This window comes from Coregonus clupeaformis, chromosome 29 (genome assembly GCF_020615455.1).
Source record: "Coregonus clupeaformis isolate EN_2021a chromosome 29, ASM2061545v1, whole genome shotgun sequence".
In the NCBI taxonomy this organism is placed as follows: domain Eukaryota; kingdom Metazoa; phylum Chordata; class Actinopteri; order Salmoniformes; family Salmonidae; genus Coregonus; species Coregonus clupeaformis.
This window is the reverse complement of record NC_059220.1, coordinates 45,587,382-45,604,266: the sequence shown is the minus strand read 5'-3', so window position 1 is coordinate 45,604,266 and position 16,885 is coordinate 45,587,382.

Sequence of the window (16,885 nt, the reverse complement as noted above, 5' to 3'; positions counted from 1 at the left end):
GTATGGGTGGTCCCGGGGATCGAACCCACTACCCTGGCGTTACAAGCGCCGTGCTCTACCAGCTGAGCTACAGAGAACACAATGGAACAGATCCTCTTCATAATGTATTACTGATAGAGAGAGATAACACAATGGAACAGATCCTCTTCATAATGTATTACTGATAGAGAGAGATAACACAATGTAACAGATCATCTTTATAATGTATTACTGATAGAGACAGATAACACAATGGAACAGATCCTCTTCATAATGTATTACTGATAGAGAGAGATAACACAATGGAACAGATCATCTTTATAATGTATTACTGATAGAGACAGATAACACAATGGAACAGATCCTCTTCATAATGTATTACTGATAGAGAGAGATAACACAATGGAACAGATCATATTCGTCAGACCAGCCTGTTTCTGCGTCCCAAATGGCATATTTTATTCCCTGTATAGTCCACCTATAGGGCTCTGGTCAAACGTAGCGCACTACTGTCTGTATATAGGGGAAAAGGTGTCATTTGGGACACACACCATCTGTCCACGACCCTACTGCTTTGTCTTTGTTCCCAGAAGTAATGTGACCGGAGGTAGAAAGAGCAAAGAAAAGCTCCAGAAAAAAAACGCAGGTGTGCAGACTTGTTGTGGAGGTATAGCTGCTGGGTAGAAGAAGGAAACTGTTCTGCATTGAGATGAATAGGTTAGTTAACCTCTGCTGTTTGAATCACGTGCAAACATCTGGTTTGAGTTTGAATGACTAACTTTGATTAGTTAGTTAAACAAAAGCCTGAACCCTGTGGGTTTTCACAATCAGGATTCAGAATGCTGAATATTATAAATACAACATCCACTCCGGATGAACTTGTATGTTGCTTCAGAAAACACAGGGTGTAGAAACTGAATTTAAAAAACAGCTAATGAATGATATTAACATTCTAATCAGAGATTTTCAACAATAATAGAGCAGACGCCAACAGACACAAACAGAGCAGGAAATAATCAGCTCATAGAATCACATACATACCCATACACTGTCCAGAGAGGTAGCTTGGTCTCCTCTGCCTTATACAGGATACCATTAAGGAAGAGGTGGGTAGCCACATGGGCCAGACCTCTGTCAACAAGTGGTAGACTTGTCTACATCAGACTGGGTCTGAGAGAGAGAGAGAGAGAGAGAGAGAGAGAGAGAGAGAGAGAGAGAGAGAGAGAGAGAGAGAGAGAGAGAGAGAGAGAGAGAGAGAGAGAGAGAGAGAGAGAGAGAGAGAGAGAGAGAGAGAGAGAGAGAGAGAGAGAGAGAGAGAGAGAGAGAGAGAGAGAGAGAGAGAGAGAGAGAGAGAGAGAGAGAGAGAGAGAGAGAGAGAGACAGAGACAGAGACAGAGACAGAGACAGAGACAGAGACAGAGACAGAGACAGAGACAGAGACAGAGACAGAGACAGAAATGTCCTTTCTTTCGAAGAGCACCGGGAACTAAGGGAGGGGAACGGAATGGTGACCTCGCAACTTTGACCTTTGACATTACTGGACCCTCCTCTAAGAATGATGTCATTTCTGAGGGCGTAACTCTTTCATTATGGAACAGCAAGCTGCTAGTATACAGCCTGAACATGTTGTTTGGATTTGGGGGCATTCCATTATTAGAGGAACAGGAAATAGTAGAGAAAGACTGTCAACATTAAACGTTTGTGACAGTAATGAACTTAACTTGCGGGTATCTGTACGTATGTCAGGACTTTCCCTTACGTACAGACAGCTGTTATCAAGTTCCTCAGCTGCCTTGTAACGTCCACATCAGACAGTCTTTCCTCTGATTCTGAGGCGCTCTAGGATGAGGCCATGTTGAATCTGTTTTACTGCCACAGACCGCTGGTGAATAAGTCAGTGTGATTACATCCCAAAGGGCACCCTATTGCCTATTTAGTGCACTACTTTTGACCACGGGCCCATAGGGTGCACTTTATAGGGAATAGGGTTCCCTTTGGGATGCAGCACGTGTGGTTGCACAGCCTGATACTTGAGGTTAGTATAAAATCATATGATTTATGAAGCCCCCACTGCGTGTTGTTTAATCAATGTGAGTCTTCTGGAGTGTAGCGGCTAAAATCCCATCACAAGAATTCACTTCATGTCAGTCCATCTACTGTCACTGTCAGGAGACCCTCAGGGTGATTGATGCTCCATGGCCAGACTCCAGAGACCCTGGTTGCATCCTGATTCTCCATCGTTGGGACAAAGCCCAGGGAGATAACCAGGGGGAAGGCCCTTGGGACACAGCCCAGGGAGATACAGTAATAACCAGGGGGAAAGCCCTTGGGATAGCCCAGGGAGATAACCAGGGTGAAGGCCCTTGGGATAGCCCAGGGAGATAACCAGGGTGAAGGCCCTTGGGACATATGCCAGGGAGATAACCAGGGGGAAAGCCCTTGGGATAGCCCAGGGAGATAACCAGGGTGAAGGCCCTTGGGACATATGCCAGGGAGACAACCAAGGGGAAGGCCCTTGGGACACAGCCCAGGGAGATAACCGGGGGGGAACAGCCCCCTCTGAGTAACAGACAGCCAAACTGTCCTAGAAATAAAGGTAAATCTCCTCCTTTCTCTCTTCTGTGTGAGGGCTTATTCCTCTAGCCAGGAGATTCCCACTTTGCTCCGTTGTTGTAGAGTGGAGCGTGGAGGAGAAAAGGCTTGTGCATTGCTGATTCAACTCACCAATATTCATCAAGCCCTTGATTGAATCCGGTGTGTTAGAACATGCCTGGAACAAACATGTCCTCTCCAGTGAAGGAAAGGGTTGTCATGTGACTTCAGTCAGCCAGTCGTCTGTCTGTCAGTCAGTCAGTCAGTCAGTCAGGCATCTGGAGGACAGCTCAGAGGGGACCTTCCGTCCTGGTTATCTGGAGCTTGGCCACAGTATTATTACGACCCTGTCTGGTCTTCTGGCAAACTTTTACAGATGACCTTGTGGTTGAAATGACGTTGAGTTTTAGCTGTATTATTTATTCTGCCTCTAGAAACAGTCTCTTTGATCGTTGTTCTAAAGTAACAAGACGTGGCCAGGTGAAACAGTTTATGAATTATGAATAACATCACTGTAAGCCGAAGATTACCATTCATATTTTGAGTCCCCCTCACTCAGCCATTTTTACATGAACTCAGGAAATCTTGTTAATTTATTTCCACAAGAGAGATCAAAAAACCTTTCCACCAGAATATTCCCTGCGAGAGACTGAGAGAACTAGAGAGAAAAAGAGAGATGAGATAGGGACCAAGACAAATAGAAAATAAAGTCTCCAATGTCCAGAGAATAAAAAATACCTTGAGCCTCAGGAAGGAAAAGATTGGATCTTGCCTCTTAATTCAGCGAATAAAATGTAAGAAGAAAGGAGCCCAGATGACAGGAGGAGTTTAATCACTCCCAGATAGACTTAACAAGACCAATGTGGACAGGTCCTGTAGATGAACAGACCTGGGTCTAACTATAGGGAGGTACTGTAGATGAACAGACCTGGGTCTAACTAGGGGGATAGGTACTGTAGATGAACAGACCTGGGTCTAACTAGGGGGATAGGTACTGTAGATGAACAGACCTGGGTCTAACTAGGGGGATAGGTACTGTAGATGAACAGACCTGGGTCTAACTAGGGGGATAGGTACTGTAGATGAACAGACCTGGGTCTAACTAGGGGGATATACTGTATTGGTTTAGTTTAGCAGATCATTAACATTAATCAGAAATAACAGAAGTCCAGGAATCGATCCCTGTGGAACACCACATTTGGGTTAGGGTTAGATCTTCAAGATACACTACATGAACAAAATTATGTGGACATGTGCTCGTTCAACATCTCAATCCAAAATCATGGGCATTAATATGGAGTTGGAACCCCCTTTGGTGCTATAACAGCCTCCGCTCTTCTGGGAAGGCTTTCCACTAGATGTTGGAACATTGCTGAGGGGACTTGCTTCCAATCAGCCACAAGAGCATTAATGAGGTCGGGCATTGATGTTGGGCGATTAACCTGACACGCAGTCGGCATTCCAATTCATCCCAAAGGTTAATTGATGGGGTTGAGGTCAGGGCGCTGTGCAGGTCAGTCAAGTTCTTCCACACTGATCTCGACAAACCATTTCTGCATGGACTTCGCTTTGTGCACGGGGGCATTGTCATGCTGAAACAGGAAAGGGCCTTCCCCAAACTGTTGCCACATAGTTGGAAACACAGAATCATCTAGAATGTCATTGTATGCTGCAGCGTTAAGATTTCTCTTCACTGGAACTAAGGGGCCTAGCCCGAACCATGAAAACAGCCCCAGAACATTATTCCTCCTCCCATCAAACTTTACAGTTGGCACTATGCATTGGGGCAGGTAGCGTTCTCCTGGCATCTGCCAAACCCAGATTTGTTTGTCGGACTGCCAGATCCGTGATTCATCACTCCAGAGAATGCGTTTCCACTGCTCCAGAGTCCAATGGCTGCGAGCTTTACACCACTCCGGCCGACGCTTTGCATTGCACATGGTGATCTTAGGCTTGTGTGCGGCTGCTCGGCCATGGAAACCTATTTCTTGAAGCTCCCGACGAACAGTTCTTGTGCTGACGTTGCTTCCAGAGGCAGTTTGGAACTCGTTAGTGAGTGTTGCAAACGAGGACAGATGATTTTTACATGCTACGCGCTTCAGCACTTGGCGGTCCTGTTCTGTGAGCTTGTGTGGCCTACCACTTCGCGGCTGAGCCGTTGTTGCTCCTAGACGTTTCCTCTTCACAATAACAGCACTTACAGTTGACCGGCGAGCTCTAGCAGGGCAGAAATTTGACAAAATGACTTGTTGGAAAAGTGGCATCCTATGACGGTGCCACGTTGAAAGTCATTGAGCTCTTCAGTAAGGCCATTCTACTGCCAATGTTTGTCTGGAGATTGCATGGCTGTGTGCTAGATTTTACACACCTGTCAGCAACGGGTGTGGCGGAAAAATTAGCCGAATCCACTAATTTGAAGGGGTGTCCACATACTTTTGTATATATAGTGTATGAAGAGGATTGTTCACTATTTGCGTAAGGGCATTTCAACTCCAGGGCTGGAAAGCTGAAACACAAATATGCATCCCAAATGGCAGCCTATTCTCTATATAGTGCACTGCTATTGAGGGCTCTAGTCAAAAGTAGTGCACTATATAGGGGATAGTGTGCCATTTGGGACGCACGCATTCTCTCCATCAATCAGGGACGGATTCAGACCTGGGGACACCTGATGTGAGGAGGGTCTGGTAATGAACTACTGTACCAGGGAGAAAAGGAACACTTAGACCCTAGAGGTCATGAACTACTGTACCAGGGAGAAAAGGAACACTTAGACCCTAGAGGTCATGAACTACTGTACCAGGGAGAAAAGGAACACTTGGACCCTAGAGGTCATGAACTACTGTACCAGGGAGAAAAGGAACACTTAGACCCTAGAGGTCATGAACTACTGTACCAGGGAGAAAAGGAACACTTAGACCCTAGAGGTCATGAACTACTGTACCAGGGAGAAAAGGAACACTTAGACCCTAGAGGTCATGAACTACTGTACCAGGGAGAAAAGGAACACTTAGACCCTAGAGGTCATGAACTACTGTACCAGGGAGAAAAGGGAACACTTAGACCCTAGAGGTCATGAACTACTGTACCAGGGAGAAAAGGAACACTTAGACCCTAGAGGTCATGAACTACTGTACCAGGGAGAAAAGGAACACTTAGACCCTAGAGGTCATGAACTACTGTACCAGAGAGAAAAGGAACACTTAGACCCTAGAGGTCATGAACTACTGTACCAGGGAGAAAAGGAACACTTAGACCCTAGAGGTCATGAACTACTGTACCAGGGAGAAAAGGAACACTTAGACCCTAGAGGTCATGAACTACTGTACCAGGGAGAAAAGGAACACTTAGACCCTAGAGGTCATGAACTGCTGTACCAGGGAGAAAAGGAACACTTAGACCCTAGAGGTCATGAACTATTGTACCAGGGAGAAAAGGAACACTTAGACCCTAGAGGTCATGAACTACTGTACCAGGGAGAAAAGGAACACTCAGACCCCTAGAGGTCATGAACTACTGTACCAGGGAGAAAAGGAACACTTAGACCCTAGAGGTCCCGGTATCTGAATAGGCTTCATCTGATCTGGGTCAATAAGGAAGTGAGTTATCAGAGAGATTGTTGGATGTTGGATAGTGTCATCTTTGTGGATATATAAATGCTGTCGATTGATCTGACCACAACCAGCACCTCAGAACGACACACAGCAGGGACAAAGGTCTTCCCACACTCACTCACACGCACGCACGCACACCCACTGTTGTGTTGACTTCGGATCATGATGTGTGGATTGATGTCATGTGTTTGAGGTCATGTGTCTGCTCTCTAGCAGGACTCACCTAAATACAACGACCATCAGAATGAATGTCTGACGTAAGGACACACTAATGAGTAACACGCTTGTGCATGCACACACAAACACACACATATGCACCTGCATGCACACACACACACAAACGCACACACACACACACACAAACACACATAAGGGGCCTCTGATTTCCTGGAATGCCACGGTCTACTGTGATTGTTGATATTTCAGTCTCAGTCACTAATGTCATTTAGAGCAGTTAGGGGAAAAGAGAAGAAGAGATATTTTGTTGAGACCAAGTTGCTGTGTGACTCAAATTAACCTTTAACCTGTGTGTGTGTGGAAACGGACAGGGCCGGACTGAACTGGGACCATTGTTTGGGCTGTGTTGTTTGTGTCTCCTGGTTGGTATGATTTTGATTAGATTCCAGAGAGCATTGAACCAAACAAAGAGAGAACTTCTTGTTGGGAGAAGAATTCCAGCCTTGCTCCCAGCCAGGCAGGCCCACAGAGGACATGGACCGAACCAAACAGTTAGAGACAAGAGGAAAGACATGGACCGAACCAAACAGTTAGAGAGGGAATGCATAGAGGTGGGACCAAACACAATCTGCTGGGCTTGGTGTTTTTGTTGTAGGGTAAATCCATTTGAATTCAAATCGCTTTTTGACACACCCCTTTTGATTTTAACGAAACCTTCTATATATATTTGCCCATTGTAGAAGTGACTTTTTGGACCTGAATGACAAAACATTCAAGAGATAAAGGTGCTCAACATGCTCTTGAATACAGCGTGGTAAAATGTACTAAAATGCTCCAGATGGCTATATCAGTCCACTAAAACAAGACTAGTAAAGGCCCAGTAATCCAGATGGCTATATCAGTCCGCTAAAACAAGACTAGTAAAGGCCCAGAGCTACAGACGGCTATATCAGTCCGCTAAAACAGGACTAGTAAAGGCCCAGTAATCCAGATGGCTATATCAGTCCACTAAAACAGGACTAGTAAAGGCCCAGAGCTACAGATGGCTATATCAGTCCACTAAAACAAGACTAGTAAAGGCCCAGAGCTACAGATGGATATATCAGTCCGCTAAAACAGGACTAGTAAAGGCCCAGCACTACAGATGGATATATCAGTCCGCTAAAACAGGACTAGTAAAGGCCCAGCGCTTCAGACAGCTATCGGTCCGCTAAAACAGGACTAGTAAAGGCCCAGCTACTACAGATGGCTATATCAGTCCCTAAAACAGGACTAGTAAAGGCCCAGCTCTACAGATGGATATATCAGTCCGCTAAAACAGGACTAGTAAAGGCCCAGCACTACAGATGGATATATCAGTCCACTAAAACAGGACTAGTAAAGGCCCAGCGCTACAGATGGATATATCAGTCCGCTAAAACAGGACTAGTAAAGGCCCAGCACTACAGATGGATATATCAGTCCGCTAAAACAAAACTAGTAAAGGCCCAGCGCTCCAGATGGCTATATCAGTCCGCTAAAACAAGACTAGTAAAGGCCCAGCGCTCCAGATGGCTATATCAGTCCACTAAAACAGGACTAGTAAAGGCCCAGCTCTACAGATGGCTATATCAGTCCGCTAAAACAGGACTAGTAAAGGCCCAGCGCTCCAGATGGATATATCAGTCCACTAAAACAGGACTAGTAAAGGCCCAGCACTACAGATGGATATATCAGTCCACTAAAACAGGACTAGTAAAGGCCCAGCACTACAGATGGATATATCAGTCCACTAAAACAGGACTAGTAAAGGCCCAGCTCTACAGATGGCTATATCAGTCCGCTAAAACAAAACTAGTAAAGGCCCAGAGCTACAGACGGCTATATCAGTCCACTAAAACAGGACTAGTAAAGGCCCAGAGCTACAGATGGATATATCAGTCCACTAAAACAGGACTAGTAAAGGCCCAGAGCTACAGATGGCTATATCAGTCCACTAAAACAGGACTAGTAAAGGCCCAGCACTACAGATGGATATATCAGTCCGCTAAAACAGGACTAGTAAAGGCCCAGCGCTACAGATGGCTATATCGGTCCGCTAAAACAGGAGAAGAAAAGGCTTAGTGCTACAGACGTATATATAGGTCAGCCTAAACAGGACTAGTAAATGCGCAGTGCTACAGACGGATATATATGTCCGCTAAAACAGGACTAGTAAAGGGTTAGTGCTACATATGGCTATATAGGTACGCTAAAACAGGACTAGTAAAGGGTTAGTGCTACAGACTGCTATATCAGTCCGCTAAAACAGGACTAGTAAAGGCCCAGTGCTACAGACTGCTATATGTTCCATTTCAAAGCAGTTATAAAGCACTGGAGGAAAAGGCTCCCACCCATCTCCTTTCATCCTTTACCTCTTAGTCAGCGAGTAACAGAGCGAAATTAAAGAGAGGCAAGGCGCTGACCCACATTCCTTTGACATCAGTAACATCCTGTGTGCGATAGGAACTGCATCCTGTACTTTAAATGCACATTATTCACACAACCACACCCCTCTGACCTGATTGGCCTAGTTGGAACACTCTCTCTGAATGACCACTAAACATCAGTAAATATTGCAGAGTGCGCCTTTAAGGTGTAGCTCGGAGGCGGTTATAGTCAGGAGACAAACAATGATGGTGAGATAACATTGTTAGGAATGTTGGAAAGACGTCCTATTTTCTCCCTAATAAAGGAGAAGCTAATTTATGTTTTGATTTCACAGCAACGTCCAGTGTTTGTTTGTGTTGGCGGCCGGCTGTAGCCTGCTGTAGCCTGTCTCTGTGTAACGAGTGTGATTATGTACTGGGAACTGGAGCCAATATGTCATATTATAAACCAATACAAAACTGAGGGAGGGAGGGAGGGAGGGAGGGAGGGAGGGGGAGGGAGGGAGGGAGGGAGGGGGGAGGGAGGGAGGGAGGGAGGGAGGGAGGGGGAGGGAGGGAGGGAGGGAGAAGGAGAAGGAGAAAGGGATCAGTGGTTCTGTCCAGGGCTGTGTCCCACAGGATTCATTTGTGAGTATTTATGCTGATGCACGTCTTCACAGTAATCGGTCCTGGAGTACACTGGAGGGAGTACACTCAGGAGGGAGTAAATAGAGGAAGTACACTGGAGGGAGTACACTGGAGGGAGTACACTCAGGAGGGAGTACACTCAGGAGGGAGTACACTCAGGAGGGAGTAAATAGAGGGAGTACACTGGAGGGTGTACACTGGAGGGGGTACACTGGAGGGAGTACACTGGAGGGAGTACACTCAGGAGGGAGTACACTCAGGAAGGAGTACACTCAGGAGGGAGTACACTCAGGAGGGAGTACACTCAGGAGGGAGTAAATAGAGGAAGTACACTGGAGGGAGTACACTCAGGAGGGAGTAAATAGAGGAAGTACACTGGAGGGAGTACACTGGAGGGAGTACACTCAGGAGGGAGTACACTGGAGGGAGTACACTGGAGGGAGTACACTCAGGAGGGAGTACACTTAGGAGGGAGTACACTCAGGAGGGAGTACACTCAGGAGGGAGTACACTCAGGAGGGAGTACACTGGAGGGAGTACACTCAGGAGGGAGTACACTCAGGAGGGAGTACACTCAGGAGGGAGTACACTCAGGAGGGAGTACACTGGAGGGAGTACACTCAGGAGGGAGTACACTCAGGAGGGAGTAAATAGAGGAAGTACACTGGAGGGAGTACACACTGGAGGGAGTACACTCAGGAGGGAGTACACTCAGGAGGGAGTACACTCAGGAGGGAGTACACTCAGGAGGGAGTACACTCAGGAGGGAGTACACTGGAGGGAGTACACTCAGGAGGGAGTACACTCAGGAGGGAGTACACTCAGGAGGGAGTACACTGGAGGGAGTACACTCAGGAGGGAGTACACTCAGGAGAGAGCACACTTAGGAGGGAGCACACTATATGTGGAGGGGTGTATATGTATATGACAGCACTATATGTTGTATTTCCATTTGCAACTTCTTAAATGAAGGTATTGCACCCCACTGAATATGTCCCTGGCCTCTGCTGCTATTTGAACACCCTACTGAATATATCCCTGGTGTCTGCATATCTTTGAGCACCCTACTGAATATGTACCTGGTGTCTGCATCTCTTTGAGCACACCATCTTTGTTTGATCAAGGGATGGACTCTCTCACAAACTCCACTAAACCAAGTCCACAAATCAAAGAGACATTTATTAGGAGGAGAGACAGCTGTAGCTAGGAGAAAGAGAGAGAGCGAGAGAGAGAGAGAGCGAGAGAGAGAGAGAGAGAGAGAGAGAGAGAGAGAGAGAGAGAGAGAGAGAGAGAGAGAGAGAGAGAGAGAGAGAGAGAGAGAGAGAGAGAGAGAGAGAGAGAGAGAGAGAGAGAGAGAGAGAGAGAGAGATTTGTAGCCAGCTGACTGACCTAGCTAAGCCAAGGACATCCTCACCACATCACCAACTATATGTCAGAACAGGCCCAAAGCACTCAGAACAGGCCCACAGCAGTCAGAACAGGCCCACATCACTCAGAGCCATAGATACACACTGCAGTAGGTTTAGACTACAGGGTCTGACATCCTCGGCTTGAAAATGGGTGCCATGTTAGAAACAACATTTTCAAGACAATAACATTCTAGTAAAAATACAACTGCTGGTGCCAAAAGGGAGGATTTGTGCTCAACTCTATGCAGTCTGTCTCAACTCTGGCAGTCATTCCTATGTAGCATGCTGTCAGTCCTATGTAGCAGGCTGGCAGTCAGTCCTATGTAGCTGGCAGTCAGTCCCATGTAGCAGGCTGGCTGTCAGTCCTATGTAGCAGGCTGTCAGTCCTATGTAGCAGGCTGTCAGTCCTATGTAGCAGGCTGGCAGTCAGTCCTATGTAGTAAGCTGTCAGTCCTATGTAGCAGTCAGTCAGTCCTATGTAGCAGGCTGGCAGTCAGTCCTATGTAGCAGGCTGTCAGTCCTATGTAGCAGTCAGTCAGTCCTATGTAGCAGGCTGTCAGTCCTATGTAGCAGGCTGGCAGTCAGTCCTATGTAGCAGGCTGGCTGTCAGTCCTATGTAGCAGGCTGTCAGTCCTATGTAGCAGGCTGTCAGTCAGTCATATGTAGCAGGCTGTCAGTCAGTCCTATGTAGCAGGCTGTCAGTCATTCCTATGTAGCAGGCTGGCGTCAGTCCTATGTAGCAGGCTGGCAGTCAGTCCTATGTAGCAGGCTGTCAGTCCTATGTAGCAGTCAGTCAGTCCTATGTAGCAGGCTGTCAGTCTTATGTAGCAGGCTGTCAGTCTTATGTAGCAGGCTGTCAGTCCTATGTAGCAGGCTGGCTGTCAGTCCTATGTAGCAGTCAGTCAGTCCTATGTAGCAGGCTGGCAGTCAGTCCTATGTAGCAGGCTGGCAGTCAGTCCTATGTAGCAGTCAGTCAGTCCTATGTAGCAGGCTGTCAGTCCTATGTAGCAGTCAGTCAGTCCTATGTAGCAGGCTGTCAGTCCTATGTAGCTGGCAGTCAGTCCTATGTAGCAGTCAGTCAGTCCTATGTAGCAGGCTGGCAGTCAGTCCTATGTAGCAGGCTGGCAGTCCTATGTAGCAGGCAGTCAGTCCTATGTAGCAGGCTGGCAGTCAGTCCTATGTAGCAGGTCTAAAGATGTGCATCATATGTGGAATATGGACCATAGTGTGTTATTTCTGATTCATGCTAATTCTTTGAGGAGGCCTTAGTGTACAGTATAGTATATTACACTAGCTCACGTCACAGTGGGCACACCCTAGCTTCACCCCACTACAGTCATCTCAGCACTAAAACCACAGCAGGACTCTCAGTTTACAAGGGACTAAGAGTAGAGAAAATCCATTGAGACGTTTTAGAAACTAAAAGTAATTCCTGATTAAAAATAAGTCCTATGAGTCATATCCCTAAAATGGAGAAGTCCAATTTGTTAGAGGGTTATTACTCACTCACGTATGACATTGGCTTATCCCATCTGACATTATTAAGGCCAGATGGACTTGATGTCTTTATAACATAAATACTTTATTGATCTTCTGTGTCAGTCAACAAGAGCTATATTTTTCTGACACAACAAATAACAAGCATTGACATGTCAGATGTTGTGATAAAGTTCGGAAATGCGTCACAAAGATTTCAGTTCAGACGCTCCAGACACACAACTAGGTGCTTTCGCTCTCTGAGGCTGATGTGAGGAAAACCATCAAAAGAGTGAATACTCACAAACCGTCGGCCCAGGTGGAGTTGAATGTTGACTTCAGGAAGCAGAGGAGGGAACATGCCCTGATCCACATCAACTGGACTGCATTAAAGATAATCAAATCAAATCAAGTTGTATTTGTCACATGGGCCAAATACAGCAGGTGTAGACTTTACCATGAAATGCTTACTTACAAGCCCTTAACCAACAATGCAGAGTTAAACAGTAAGACAATTATTTACAAAACAAAGGAAATAAAATAACAATAACATGGGTATATACAGGAAGTACCAGGTAATAACATGGTTATATGCAAGAAGTACCAGGTAATAACATGGCTATATACAGGGAGTACCAGGTAATAACATGGCTCTATACAGGAAGTACCAGGTAATAACATGGCTATATACAGGAAGTACCAGGTAATAACATGGCTCTATACAGGAAGTACCAGGTAATAACATGGCTCTATACAGGAAGTACCAGGTAATAACATGGCTATATACAGGAAGTACCAGGTAATAACATGGCTCTATACAGGAAGTACCAGGTAATAACATGGTTATATGCAAGAAGTACCAGGTAATAACATGGCTATATACATGGAGCACCAGGTAATAACATGGTTATATACAAGAAGTACCAGGTAATAACATGGCTGTATACAGAGAGTACCAGGTAATAACATGGTTATATACAGTGGGTACCAGGTAATAACATGGCTATATACAGGGAGTACCAGGTAATAACATGGCTATATACAGGGAGTACCAGGTAATAACATGGCTATATACAGGGAGTACCAGGTAATAACATGGCTATATACAGGAAGTACCAGGTAATAACATGGCTATATACAGGGAGTAGCAGGTAATAACATGGCTATATACAGGGAGTACCAGGTAATAACATGGCTGTATACAGGAAGTACCAGGTAATAACATGGCTATATACAGGAAGTACCAGGTAATAACATGGCTCTATACAGGAAGTACCAGGTAATAACATGGCTCTATACAGGAAGTACCAGGTAATAACATGGCTATATACAGGAAGTACCAGGTAATAACATGGCTCTATACAGGAAGTACCAGGTAATAACATGGTTATATGCAAGAAGTACCAGGTAATAACATGGCTATATACATGGAGCACCAGGTAATAACATGGTTATATACAAGAAGTACCAGGTAATAACATGGCTGTATACAGAGAGTACCAGGTAATAACATGGTTATATACAGTGGGTACCAGGTAATAACATGGCTATATACAGGGAGTACCAGGTAATAACATGGCTATATACAGGGAGTACCAGGTAATAACATGGCTATATACAGGGAATACCAGGTAATAACATGGCTATATACAGGAACATGGCTATATACTGTGTTTGTACAGGAACATGGCTATATACTGTGTTTGGATCAGGATCAGTCCTTTAGTGATGTGGACACCGAGGAACCTGAAGCTCTCGACCCGCTCCACTACAGCCCCGTCGATGTGAATGGGGGCGTGCTCGGCCCTCCGTTTCCTGTACTCCACGATCACACTTAATGATGCTGTTGGAGTCATGCGTGGCCACGCAGTCGTGAGTGAACATGGAGTACAGGAGGGGACTAAGCACGCACCCCTGAGGGACCCCCGTGTTGAACGTCAGCATGGCAGATGTGTTGTTGCCTACCCTCACCACCTGGGGGGCGGCCCGTCAGGAAGTCCAGGATCCAGTTGCAGAAGGAGGTGTTTAGTCCCAGGGTCCTTAGCTTAGTGATGAGCTTTGTGGGCACTATGGTGTTGAACACTGAGCTGTAGTCAATGAATAGCATTGTCACGTAGGTGTTCCTTTTGTCCAGGTGGGAAAGGGCAGTGTGGAGTGCAATAGAGATTGCGTCATCTGTGGATCTGTTGGTGCGGTATGTGAATTGGAGTGGGTCCAGGGTGTCTGGGATGATGGTGTTGATGTGAGCCATGACCAGCCTTTCAAAGTATTTCATGGATACAGATGTGAGTACTACGGGTACGATAGAGAGCCAGCAGTTTTAAGTTCCTCTGTGTCCAAATCACTGAGGACTTCACATGGACCAACAACACCACCACAACTGTCTCTACTTCCTAAGGCAGCTGAAGAAACCCGGGGTCCTCTCCAAATACTACCGCTGCACCATCGAGGTCGTCATGACCGGTTGCATCACGGCGGCCTTGAACGGGAATTGCTCCATCCACAACTGCAAGGCCCTCCAGTACAACACTGGGACCGTTCTCCACTCATCCAGGACATCTACTCGAAACAGTGCCTGAGGAAGGCCCACAGCATCATCAAGGACCCCTCACAGCCAGAAGCTGGTATCGGAGCATGAGATCTTATACCAACAGGCTCAGAGACAGTTTCCATCAGACTGCTGAACACTTGAACTGGCTTGACCACCTGCTCTGATTCTCCACACATGCACTCACTTACTCACTCACTCACTCACACACTCACACACACACACACACACACACACACACACACACACACACACACACACACACACACACACACACACGACATACGACTAATAAAACATGAAACGTCTCAAATTTCATTTAATATAAGGTTAATGTGTGTCAAACCATGGTGGACGATAATCTCTCTCTCAATTAAAATAAATAAAATGTTCTCTCTCTGCCTCTCACTCTCTGTCTGTCTGTCTGTCTGTCTGTCTGTCTGTCTGTCTGTCTGTCTGTCTGTCTGTCTGTCTGTCTGTCTGTCTGTCTGTCTGTCTGTCTCTCTCTCTCTCTCTCTCTCTCTCTCTCTCTCTCTCTCTCTCTCTCTCTCTCTCTCTGTCTGTCTGTCTGTCTGTCTGTCTGTCTGTCTGTCTGTCTGTCTGTCTGTCTGTCTCGTCTGTGCTCTCTCTCTCTCTCTCTCTCTCTCTCTCTCTCTCTCTCTCTCTCTCTCTCTCTCTCTCTCTCTCTCTCTCTCTCTCCCAATTCAATTTCAATTGAAGGGGCTTTATTGGCTAAAGCAAGTGAAGTAGATAGTAAACAAAAGTGAAATAAAAAATAAGATATTAACAGTAAACCTTACACTCAGAAGTTCAAAATAATAAAGACATTTAAAATGTCATATTATGTATATATACAGTGTTATGATGATGTGCAAATAGTTAAAGTACAAAAGGGAAAACAAATAAACATAAATATAGGTTGTATTTACAATGGTGTTTGTTCTTCACTGGTTGCCCTTTTCTTGTGGCAACAGGTCACAAATATTGCTGCTGTGATGGCACACTGTGGTATTTCACCCATTAGATATGGGAGTTTATCAAAATTGGATTTGTTTTCGAATTCTTTGTTGGTCTGTTTAATCTGAGAGAAATATGTGTCTCTAATATGGTCATACATTTGGCAGGAGGTTAGGAAGTGCAGCTCAGTTTCCACCTCATTTTGTGGGCAGTGTGCACATAGCTTGTCTTCTCTTGAGAGCCAGGTCTGCCTACAGTGGCCTTTCTCTATAGCAAGGCTATGAGTCTTTCATATTCTAGTCAAAGCTTTCATTAATTTTGGGTCAGTCACAGTGGTCAGGTATTCTGCCACTGTGTACTCTCTGTTAGGGCCAAATAGCATTCTAGTTTGCTCAGTTTTTTTGTTAATTCTTTCCAATGTAATTCTATTTTTGTTTTCTCATGATTTGGTTGGGTCTAATTGTGTTGCTGTCCTGGGGCTCTGTGGGGTCTGTTTGTGTTTGTGAACAGAGCCACAGGACCAGCTTGCTTAGGGGACTCTTCTCCAAGTTCATCTCTCTGTAGGTGATGGCTCCCTCCCTCTCCCCACCCAACTCCCTCTCCCCAACCGACTCCCTCCCTCTCCCCACCCAGCTGCGTCCCTCCCTCCCTTCCTCTCCCCACCCAACTCCCTCCCTCTCCCCAACCAACTCCCTCCCTCTCCCCAACCGACTCCCTCCTCTCAATCCTCTCCCCAACCGACTCCCTCCCTCTCCCCAACAGCTGCGACTCCCTCCCTCTCCTCACCCAACTCCTCTCTCCCCAACCAACTCCCTCCCTCACCCCACCCGACTCCCTCTCCCCAACCAACTCCCTCCCTCTCCCCACCCAACTCCCTCTCCCCAACCAACTCCCTCCCTCTCCCCAACCGACTCCCTCCCTCTCCCCACCCAACTCCCTCTCCCCAACCAACTCCCTCCCTCACCCCAACCCAACTCCCTCTCCCCAACCAACTCCCTCCCTCTCCCCCAACCGACTCCCTCCCTCTCCCCACCCAACTCCCTCTCCCCAACCAACTCCCTCCCTCTCCCCAACCGACTCCCTCCCTCTCCCCACCCA